Source organism: Lissotriton helveticus, chromosome 6 (genome assembly GCF_964261635.1).
Source record: "Lissotriton helveticus chromosome 6, aLisHel1.1, whole genome shotgun sequence".
NCBI classification, from domain to species: domain Eukaryota; kingdom Metazoa; phylum Chordata; class Amphibia; order Caudata; family Salamandridae; genus Lissotriton; species Lissotriton helveticus.
Window position 1 is genome coordinate 1,583,989,766 of NC_136067.1, and position 10,432 is coordinate 1,584,000,197.

Genomic DNA, 10,432 nt, shown 5'->3' on the forward strand with positions numbered 1-10,432 from the left:
CCCCCTATTAGCGAATTCGCTATTTTTTTGGGTTTCATGCATTGCATTTAAGGAATCTCATTTTGGGATTCCTTAAATGCAAGAGCAATTTAAGGAATTGCTATTTAGAGATTCCTTAAATTGCGATTTCTGCATTTGGGATGATGCATCCCAAATGCAAAAATACCGGGAGCAAACGGCCAGATTCTGAGAATCTGCCCGTTTGCTCACGGTATTTTCTTTGATGCATCTGCCTGTATGAGAGCTGCTTGTAAGGTCTGAGCCCAGACCAGGTGCATGCTTGGAATACCATATTGTAGCGACTTCACCACGATATGGAATCTACCTGGAATGCCAACTTGCTTGCAGGACAATCTAGCCTGCCTTTAAAAAAAAACGGTGTTGAAAGATGAGGCCAGTTGGTTGAGTCAGGTTGCTTGGTCTAATGATAAACCTAGCTTGGATTACAGATAACAGGCTTTCCAAAGTTAAGTTTTACCAGCAGGCTAGCTGGGCACGCAGACTGTGCACCTTTGGGGAAGATTTTGATGAAGCCTTCACATTGCCAGATGAGATGTGGAGGAGGGACCTAACAATGATGGGATTAGCACACCTATGGCAAGAATCTATGTCTACTATAAGAACAGACTCTTGTCTGACCTATATTTCTTTATACCTGGCCTCCTATGGGTTCAAATGTTAGGCTAGACCCCAACAATGATGACATCACTAGGCTGATGACATCAGTGATGTGATCAGTGATGTCACTGACCATGTGATGAGTGATGTAATATGTGACGTCATCAGCAGTGCACTGCGGACGCGCGAGTTACAGTTAGCTGAACTAAATATAACGGGGGAATTTCAATGGTTTTGTATGAGAGAAATGTCCAGCTAACTCTAACATGGGTGAAACCTATGGTTTTTTTCAGTGAATTTCTAAGGTTTTTTAAATGCTAATTCCTAACTATAACGTGGCTGAAACCTATGTTTTTTTCAGTGAATTTCTAAGGTTTTTTAAATGCTAATTCTTAACTATAACGTGCCTGAAGCCTATGTTTTTTTCAGTAAATATATATATGCACTGGAAAACTAAACACCCACTTCCTTTACAAAGAAATGGAAAGTTTGCATCTCTGCAACCTCTCTAATTTTGAACTTTAGTCATCTTCCACTCAATGAACACAACAACCACAAATACACACACCTACTTGCTGCCATTCTTGCCTATGCTTATCAATTATTCTTCTTTAATTCAAATTCAAAGTGCAGGCCCTTTATTCAGCCTTCTTGGTAACTACTACCCGTGAATAGCAGTGGGTAATTTGCATACTACTGTCCTTTCTTGCGTCTTTTCTACCACACATTTCGACAGGTTTACAAGCCCCTTGCGCCACTTTTGCATTATTTTTCCCACGGCCTTGTAAATCTGCCCATCTGTGTGAACTTTATACACTAGCTTTCTTCCTTAGTTGTTGTACTAGTTTCTGTTGCGGCCACTGCGGAATCCAACACCCTATCTGTGTAATGACCTGGAAATCCAAAGATCCACTTCACTGACAATGCAGTGGGTAGTTTGCGTCTCTCCAACCTTTCTTATTTTTCACGTTTTTCATCTTCCACTCAATCTACACATCATCCACACATACACACATCTAATTGCTGCATTCCTTATCTGTGATTATCAACTATTCTTCTATTTTATATTCATATTCAAAGTGCAAGCCCTTTATCGAGCCTTTTTGTTGTAACTACTGTTCCAGGAATTCTGCTCATACACAGAACTGTGCATAAAGACTTAGGACCTCAGTGAATTACTGTGTTCCAAACCCATCTTACTACACAAACCCCCTACCAAACCAGCAATCAGTGACTCATTGGTTCTTCGCCCTAGAGCAAAAACAACAATGACTAGTCAACCCAGAACATGCGACTTAAATTACATGAAGTAAAGTGGATAACAAAAACACTCTTTCAATATAGTCTTACACCAGTCCAAAACAAGATGTAAATAAAGACACGTGCAACGTTGAAATGTTTATTTCTAACGCCATAATCTCATGCACAGTACCTTAGAAAATACAACCAAACATATTATCAGAAACAAGGTTGTCAGCATTGTTACTCTTCTATGAAATACAAACGGAAAAAGCATCCTATAATGCTAAAGGTAAACACATTTATAATATACCTACATTTCACCCTCCCTACCTAGCAGATTAGTTTATAACTACAGAAAGTCTCATAGGATTACATGTGCAGACCCATACCTCTGGTACTCAGCAGTAGTGGATCACATTCAGTTCTCCACAAACTGTCAAGATACGAATGTTCTCCAACTGTGTGTAACTTTGCCTCCACAATGGATTATGAAACGCGCAAGTACCAGAGGTGGCCACAGCTCCATATGTATTATGGCTCGAATGTGCGAGGATCATTCTGAATAACAGACACAGTATTCAAGATAACCTTGATGTTCCATGCTCTCACTATACACACAAAAAGCGAGGCAGTTTGCAAATCTAGCATATCTAATTATTCTCATATAAAGCAAAATACTCAGCCTTCTCTAAACAATATCACAAGTACGTGTCGTGTGCAAAGCAGAGCAGGAAAGCAAAAATAGCGTATAAGCTTCTAATAAACCCATGCTAACTTAACAGGGTGTGAGTGCAACGCTCAACCCCACAGCACCCTTTCTTGATCAAAGCACGTGATATAAACGTGGGCGAATTAAAAAAGCAGAGTCCAAGCCTAAAAAGCAGAGTCAAGTTCACATTTCCAAAAAAAAAGTTATTCACACTTTGATAGAAAGCAGTAGCTAAATAATAAAGAATACGTAGAAAAATCAAAGAGTCTTAATCCAACAGCGTGTAAGCACAGTATGTAGCAACAGCCTCCAACAGGAAGTCATTGTTCTCATCTGAAAACATTGCAGCCATCCAATTCAATAGTGAGAATGAACATACATGTTCCTCAACGACCGGTGACTCTATCACCATCGGAGGAAAACTCGGGTCATCTTCAATGTAACTGCATGCCAAGAACTCAAGCGCCGCTGCAAAAACATTCCAACGTCCCATTATTCCATCTGTTGCTGCTAAGGCCATAATCCCGCCCCCAGAACAGAGCACGTCATGAACCAGTAAGGGGCTCATCCGCTGGTCATAATCCGCGTTGGGAGACACCGTACTGCAGAGACACAAATCCATGGCCCAGTCGAAATCACAGCTCATGCAATGGAAGACAGGTTGAACGCATGTGAAAAAGGAGAATCGAAACGATAATCTATAAGCTGCACTCAACGTTGCAAGAGGCAGCGCTCCATAGTAACTAATCATTCGGTTGCGAAGCAGCAACAGCCAGGACATATTATCGTCTGCTGCAGGATGTGCATCTATATTTATGTAAACAAATTAATAAAAGCACAACGGCAACTAATGCGAGTATTAAGCGCAAACCACCAAAGATGCTGGAAAAAATTGAATGAAAAAATCCCGAAAAGACACCAAATATACTTTCTACAGAAGTCACAAGGCCACTGCTTCAAACTTTAAAAAAGTAAGGTAACCCCGTAGTCAAGGACACATTAAAGATACTCTAAATTAACTCCCCAAAATTCAAGAGCACGTCTGTATTTAATAAAGCATGCACTTCTACGCGGGTGTTTGCTATATGAAGGACAAATGTTTCTGTACCAGATATAAGAGCGACCTCTTTTTGAGACAATAGCGCTCTTATACAACTCATTTGGTTGACTCTGCTTTCAAGGTCAAAATCGACAGCCAGATAGAAACATCCAGCTTCCCATACAGAGGAATTAACACAACAGTTTTTTAATCAAACCACATGCTCAGTTACCGTAATCTTGTAAGCGATGCCTGCTAACATTGCACAACAATCTCTATTATTTCAAAGTAAATAACTCCCGTTTCCAGTAAAGTGAACGTTGTTATGATAGCAGGTGTCGGACTACCTTTCAAAACTCAGTCCAAATTAGGCGCATCTTGTATTCAAGAGCCATGCAATTGTATGTGTCTACAAATTAAGTAGTGATCTGGTACTATTGTGCAATCCTCGCCATTCAGGGATCCTCATTGAGCCCGACCCTATTTAATATCTATATGAGGCCCCTGGCTAATGAGGTCCTTCCCTGGGGAATCCAATTGGTCACCTATGCCGACGATACGCAGTTGGTGGTTTCCCTGGCTAGGGCAGATGCTGTGGATTCCGGTGTCAATAACCTTTCCCCGTGTCTCACCAAGGTCCTCGATTGGATGTACGCCTCTTTTTTGAAACTTAACGGTTCAAAAACAGGGATTATGATGCTGGGATATAAGGCCCCCATCAATCTTGACGCTAGGTGGCCCATATGTTTGGGTCCGCCCCCTCCCCTGAAGGAGCAAATTAAAAGCCTGGGGGTGTGGCTTGATCCCACCTTTAGTTTTCAAGTTCAAGACCGTAAGGTCGCCGCTACCTGTTACGGCCTTCCGAAGATCCTACGGAAGGTCCTGACCCTTCTTCCGTTCGAGGCAATACGGATCCTGGTTCAGTCCCTGATCCTCTCGCGGCTTGACTATGTGAACGCGGTCTACTTGGGGGCACCATTAGGGACCATTAAGATACTCCAGTCAGTCCAGAACTGCGCAGCCCGAATGCTTATGGATGTCCCTAGACACAGCTCGGCGAAGACGGCCATCCGGGCTCTACACTGGTTAGTGGTTACCTGTTCAGGAAAGGATCCAGTTTAAGGCCTTGTGTATGGCCCACAAATCAATAATCAACAAGGGCCCTGCCATTCTGTGCCCTCTTCTGAGGCACCATCAAGGGCCCAGAGCTCTTAGATCTAACCACAGCAATCTGCTCTCTGTCCCGAGGATCAAGCGTTCTCGTACAGGGGGCCGACGTTTTGCAGTACAGGCAGCAAAAAGTTGGAATCAGCTGCCCGATTACCTGCGGCTTGAGCCTAATCATTTACAGTTTAGAAAGCGGCTGAAGACCTTCCTGTTCTGCTGAGTGATTTGTCTGAGATGGGTCTAAAGCGCTGGGATGCCCCCGGGTAGCCAGCGCTATACAAATCTGTACTCGTTCATTCATTCATTCATTCATTCATTCATTCATTCATTCACATAGACTTCTTTTCCCTCCCTTAGACATCTATATGTAAATGGTAATAACCAAGCTTCATGCAGATAGGCGCTACCTAAACATCCACATCTGCCTATAGCATAGTACTTCATGCAAACCTCAAACTTAACCAGGTTAAAAAATAACGTTATGATACTCTGGATAAGCCACGCACCTGAATTGGATCTCCAATGAGTGACCACTTCTAACCATTCTCATAGCGCGCCCTGTGCTCTGATTTGACAGTGAGAGAGTTATCACACCATCATTTTTACTGCTAATCATTCTCAGCATACGCTGCGAATACCCTTTGACGTTACACGTCGCATCAAAGCTTCCGTGTGACGTCATGTACGGCGCCCGTACAAAAAAGACGCGAATGTTTTAATTGTTTAAAAACATATATTCATGTATTTAATGAACATACTAACGGAAGAATTAATATTGGATAATTATGGAATCATTTTTTTTTAAGTTTTAAAAATCCTATATTACTTCTATATTGTATGAGTGCAGCTGCGTGCCCCTCCGCATGGTACCCTAGACTCCACCACGCCCAGACCCGGTTCATAAGCACGCGTGATCGTCACCACAAAACCATTAGCACGCATATCGCTTTTCCACACATGCTTTTACAACTAAAATGCATTTACCACACATGATAAATGCATAATCTTAATAATGTTTTTTTGCTGACCAACACGTGTTGTAATGCCTGTGCCTTACGTCCTTCAAATTAGTTTCTAGCTATACGTGTGACCAAGTCTGATAAGATCGGAGACCAAGGACAAACACCGTGGTATCTGTGGCACGAAATCTCATCGATCACAGAGAAAATATGCACAGGGTGAAATGAAAGTAACAGGTATAAATAAAAATAACGGAGAAAAACTACTAAAATGGCGGTTAGACGGCGTATGTAATCAACGTTTGGAGCCTCGACACTACATTTCAAATAAATATACATACAATATGTTTATTAATATATTACAAAAGTATTGCACCGGATGACACACATGCCCCGGGAAAAGAAAGCGGCAAATTTAATACCTAAAATCAGGAGAGGTTTGCTTGGCGAACTTGAAGAAAAAGAAAAAAAAAGTGCACTTGCAAACAAGGCTGCGCATGCGTAGAGAGTACAACTGATGGAGGCAAAAAAACGGAAAGTTTTACATACTGTCATAGAAATATAGCTCTAAAAATTGCCCCCGTAATTTGCCCCCCCCCCTCCCGGGACCTAATAAACAAAACGGACTTCTAGTTTTTTTTCACCTTTTCCACCGCATACAAGTACTGCACGAGTACCCCGCCATTTTTTATTTTATTTAAACCAGTTGTGGAAGGCAAGATGGCCGCTGTTGGGGTGTAGAGGACAGTCGCACCTGACTCCCTCTCCTAAACCATGATGCTGATGGACGATTAAGCTCGGCATGCTGTGGATCTATGGGCGAATGCAGGATCAGAGAACGCCGGTCATAAGCTCAGAGGTGTGGATACACTGGGCGATAACATCAACGTTAAAGGATATTAAAAATCGGCTGAGGAAACTATATAACGGCGTGAGCACCTATAAGGTTTCTTGGAATATGTCTCAACACACGAGGCAAGAGAAGGAGAAGCCGCCGCCGGCTTTATCTAGCACGACAAAGGTGCTTGGACATAAGGATGGTTCAAACTCCGGGTGCAATACAAAACTGCCTCCCCTAAGTAAGCGATCAGCCTCGCTTGCCAGCATGGCAGCAAAAACACAACAGAAGAAGGCTAATAAGGAAAAGAAGCTGGAATCGAGACCTAAGCCCCCTGTGCCAAACATGGGTGAAGAAACGAGCGCTGCCGCGAAACTAAGAGCGCAGCAAAGTACTTATTTAATCATCAAAAACGGAACGCTACGGCAGCCTACCTTATCAGAGATCTTCAGCGCAAAGCCCCCCAACCCCTCCGGAATAACAGCAGCAGCGGTGGCAGGCAAGACACCGGTAAAACATCCAGCTGTAGAGGACGCCGAGCAGGGGAAAGCCGTCCTCGAGGACGCAAGCGACGCGGTTGCTAGGCAACTCCAAGGAGTAAAGCTGATCTCTGAACGCATGGCATCCGCGGCAACCATGCAGACCTTGAATGGAACGTAGAGTATGCAGCAGGTGAGCGAGGGCGCCCCAGTGGAGGAGGAGGCTGCGGTGGGGGGCACAGACAGGCCAATTAATGAACAAATGATGGACGCATTGTTGCAGGTCAAGGCAGGGCTGGGCAACAATCAGATTCCTGAAACAAAGTGGGGCAGTTTGGTAAGCCTGGACTCGCAGAAAGAACCTGGAGAGACTAGTGCCCTGGATAAAGGGGCCAGAGAAGGGGGCTCCCCTGAGGGGGATAAATTCTACTCAGTCAACGAAGAAACAGATTCTATCTCGTCAAGTGAAGGGGAAAGCTTCACGGGGGCAGCTCAGACTCTGAATTAAGCCCCACTGACTCAGAGGGTAAAAACACACAAAAAAAAGAAGGAAACCAAGCGCCAGACGATTAGGTGGTGGCTCTCCCGCTAGCGTGAATAAAAAACTATTATGGAATTACTCTGATACCTCCAGAATATATCAAGAATGCAACCCTACGGCAGCGGCAGTGACAGGAAATAAGAGTGAAAACCCCCCCGCAGCATGCCACGATGGATCTGTTGTTTAACACGCTAAAACAAATGCAGGGGGAAGCCAGAACAGATAGCCGGAGAGCTAGACAGGCAACTAAGAAGATCCAAGCATCACTCAGGAAAATGAATAGGAAGTATGAAGAAGTGGAGGACAGGGTGACCCAGGTGGAGGAAAGAACTGGCAGACTTGAAGACGATTTGGGGGAATGGCAGTCTTTTAAGGCGGATCAAGAAAAAGTGGTGGAAGATCTTCAATGGAAGATTGAGGACTTTGAAAATCGCCAGAGATGTAATAACGTTAGACTTCTTGGATTGGCAGAGGGGGCGGAAGGGCAGGATGCAAGGAGGTACGTTATCAAGCTATTGAAGGGAGCTTTCCCTGAGTCACAGTGGCAGTGGGAGACAGAGATTCAAAGGGCGCACAGGTTCCCACTTACACTTAAAAAGAGAAGGGATGGCAACCAGGATAGCCTGCCTAGGGCAATGTTGGTTTTTGATGGGAATTTTTGGGCAAGACAAGAAATTATGGATAAAGCCAGACCAGACTAAAAAAAAACATACGACGGGGTCTAATTTTTTGCAAGGCCTGATTTTTGCCACGTGACAGTGGAGAGAAGGTGGAAACTCAGGCAGCTAATTGCACCCTTCCACGGACAAGGCTCAGAAGCATATCTACCGTTTCCAGCTAGGCTAAAGGTCATTACTAGAGGGCATGCTAGGATGTTCTACTCAGAAATAAACGCAAGGCAGTTTTTAGAGGAATTAGGGGAACAGGGAAGGGGACAAACGAACAGAGGAAAAGGTCCACCTGCAAGCAAGGGGGACCCATAGGAAGAGCACAGCAACTAATGGACTGGTAAGGGAAGGAGAGGGAAGCGACAATACAACCTACAGCAGTCACACATAGGTCACACCTGACCTATTTGCCTGTAGAAGGGGGAGGGGAGTCAGTGGGAGGGGGGGGCTCAGGGGGGCAGAGAGGGAGGAGGGGGGATGATGGAGGCAGTATGGTAGGCACAGCACAAATCAATAGGACACAGCGTCAACCTTTTTTGTTATCAATTGCACTAGGGAAGAGGAGAGGGAAGGCTGGTGCTAGAAAGGAAACACCTAGCAAATGTAGATGGCGGTAAGGGTTGCTTCTATGAATATTTGCGGCCTCAATGATGGAGGTAAAAGACAGAAGGTGGCTGCTATGTTAAGAATGTTAAAATTAGATGTAATATGTCTACAGGAGACTCACATTGAGGGGAACAATAAATACATCTTAGAGCAAGTAGGCTTTGAGGTACTTGCCCATACAAGACAGGGTACTAAAACAAGAGGGGTAGCCATATTATCCAGGAAGGGAGGGGTTAAGGTTAAAAGCAAAAAAGAAGATCAGTGGGGGAGGTGGGTAATGGTGGAGGGGGAAACTGGGGCTGGAATTTGCACAATTGTTTTTATCTATGGCTCCACAGATGATGAACCAGAGGTCTTTGAATTTCTAGATACGGAGCTACCTCTTTGGCCAGAACCAGTAATATGCTGCGGGGACTTTATTATTAATGGGCTGGTTGGGCTAGGCACAATGGGGGGAAGATCTTATGATGGACGAAAAAAGAGGACATGTCAGGCTATTTGCAAATTAGCACGGCACAATGCATTAGTGGATATGTGGGCCCAGAATAACCCGCCAGGCACGGGGAGCACGTATTATTCTGCCCCGCATAGGATTGTGCTTCGGTTAGATTACTTTTTTATTTCCAGCTCTTTGGTAGGTATCAGTCAGTTGGAAAGGCTGCTAAGGCTCCTATCAGACCACAATCCCCTTGTTTTAACACTATCACTCTGCATTAGAAGGAAGAAGGAGCACACGTGGACTTTTGAGAGAGGGCTCCTAAGGGAAGAAGAATATATTAAGTACATGCATGAGTGGATCGCATTCTTCTGGGAGACTAATAGGAGGACAGCCCCCCCGGGCATTGTTTGGGATGTGTTTAAGGCTGGAATTAGGGGGGAAACCCTGAGCTATACTCTGCATAGGAATAGACAGGAGAGGATTAAGATGGAGAGAAGGCTTAAAGATCTGGCAGATCTAGAAGATCTTCTTATAGGGGCTATAGTCAAACAAGATCCATTAGATGACATATTATTAAAAATTGAAATAACTAAAGCAGAGACAACTGAAAGTATAGCAAGGAAAGCGGCAAGCAACTATCTCTCCAAAAAAGAAAAATGTTATGAGTATAGTGAGCGGGTAGGTCACCTGTTAGCAATTCGTACGAGACAAAATCTGGCAGCAGGGGAAATAAAAGAAATCAATGACGGGATAGGAGGGGTGGTAAATAAGATAGAAGACGTGAGGGAGGTCTTTAGGAAATTTTATTCAACCTTGTATGGAACCGTGGAGAAGTGTGGCTCACTGGTTAGAGGAGGCAGACCTGGAAGCAGAGGTCAGCCCGGGACCAGGGTTCAATTCCCAGCTCGGCGGGGTCTTGAGTCCTAAAATGTCCATGGACTCGACAATTCTCGCTCCGGTGCCTACTCGATTCACGGGTTCACCCTCTGCGACTCTGGGCAATAGCTTGCTTAATCTCCACAATGGCCCCTCGCGGCGGGATGCCTGGCTTTCACCTTGCGGATACCCTGCCGGGGTTATCTCACAGGGGAATACCAGGACGGGTTCCCTAAGCAAGCGCTTAGAAA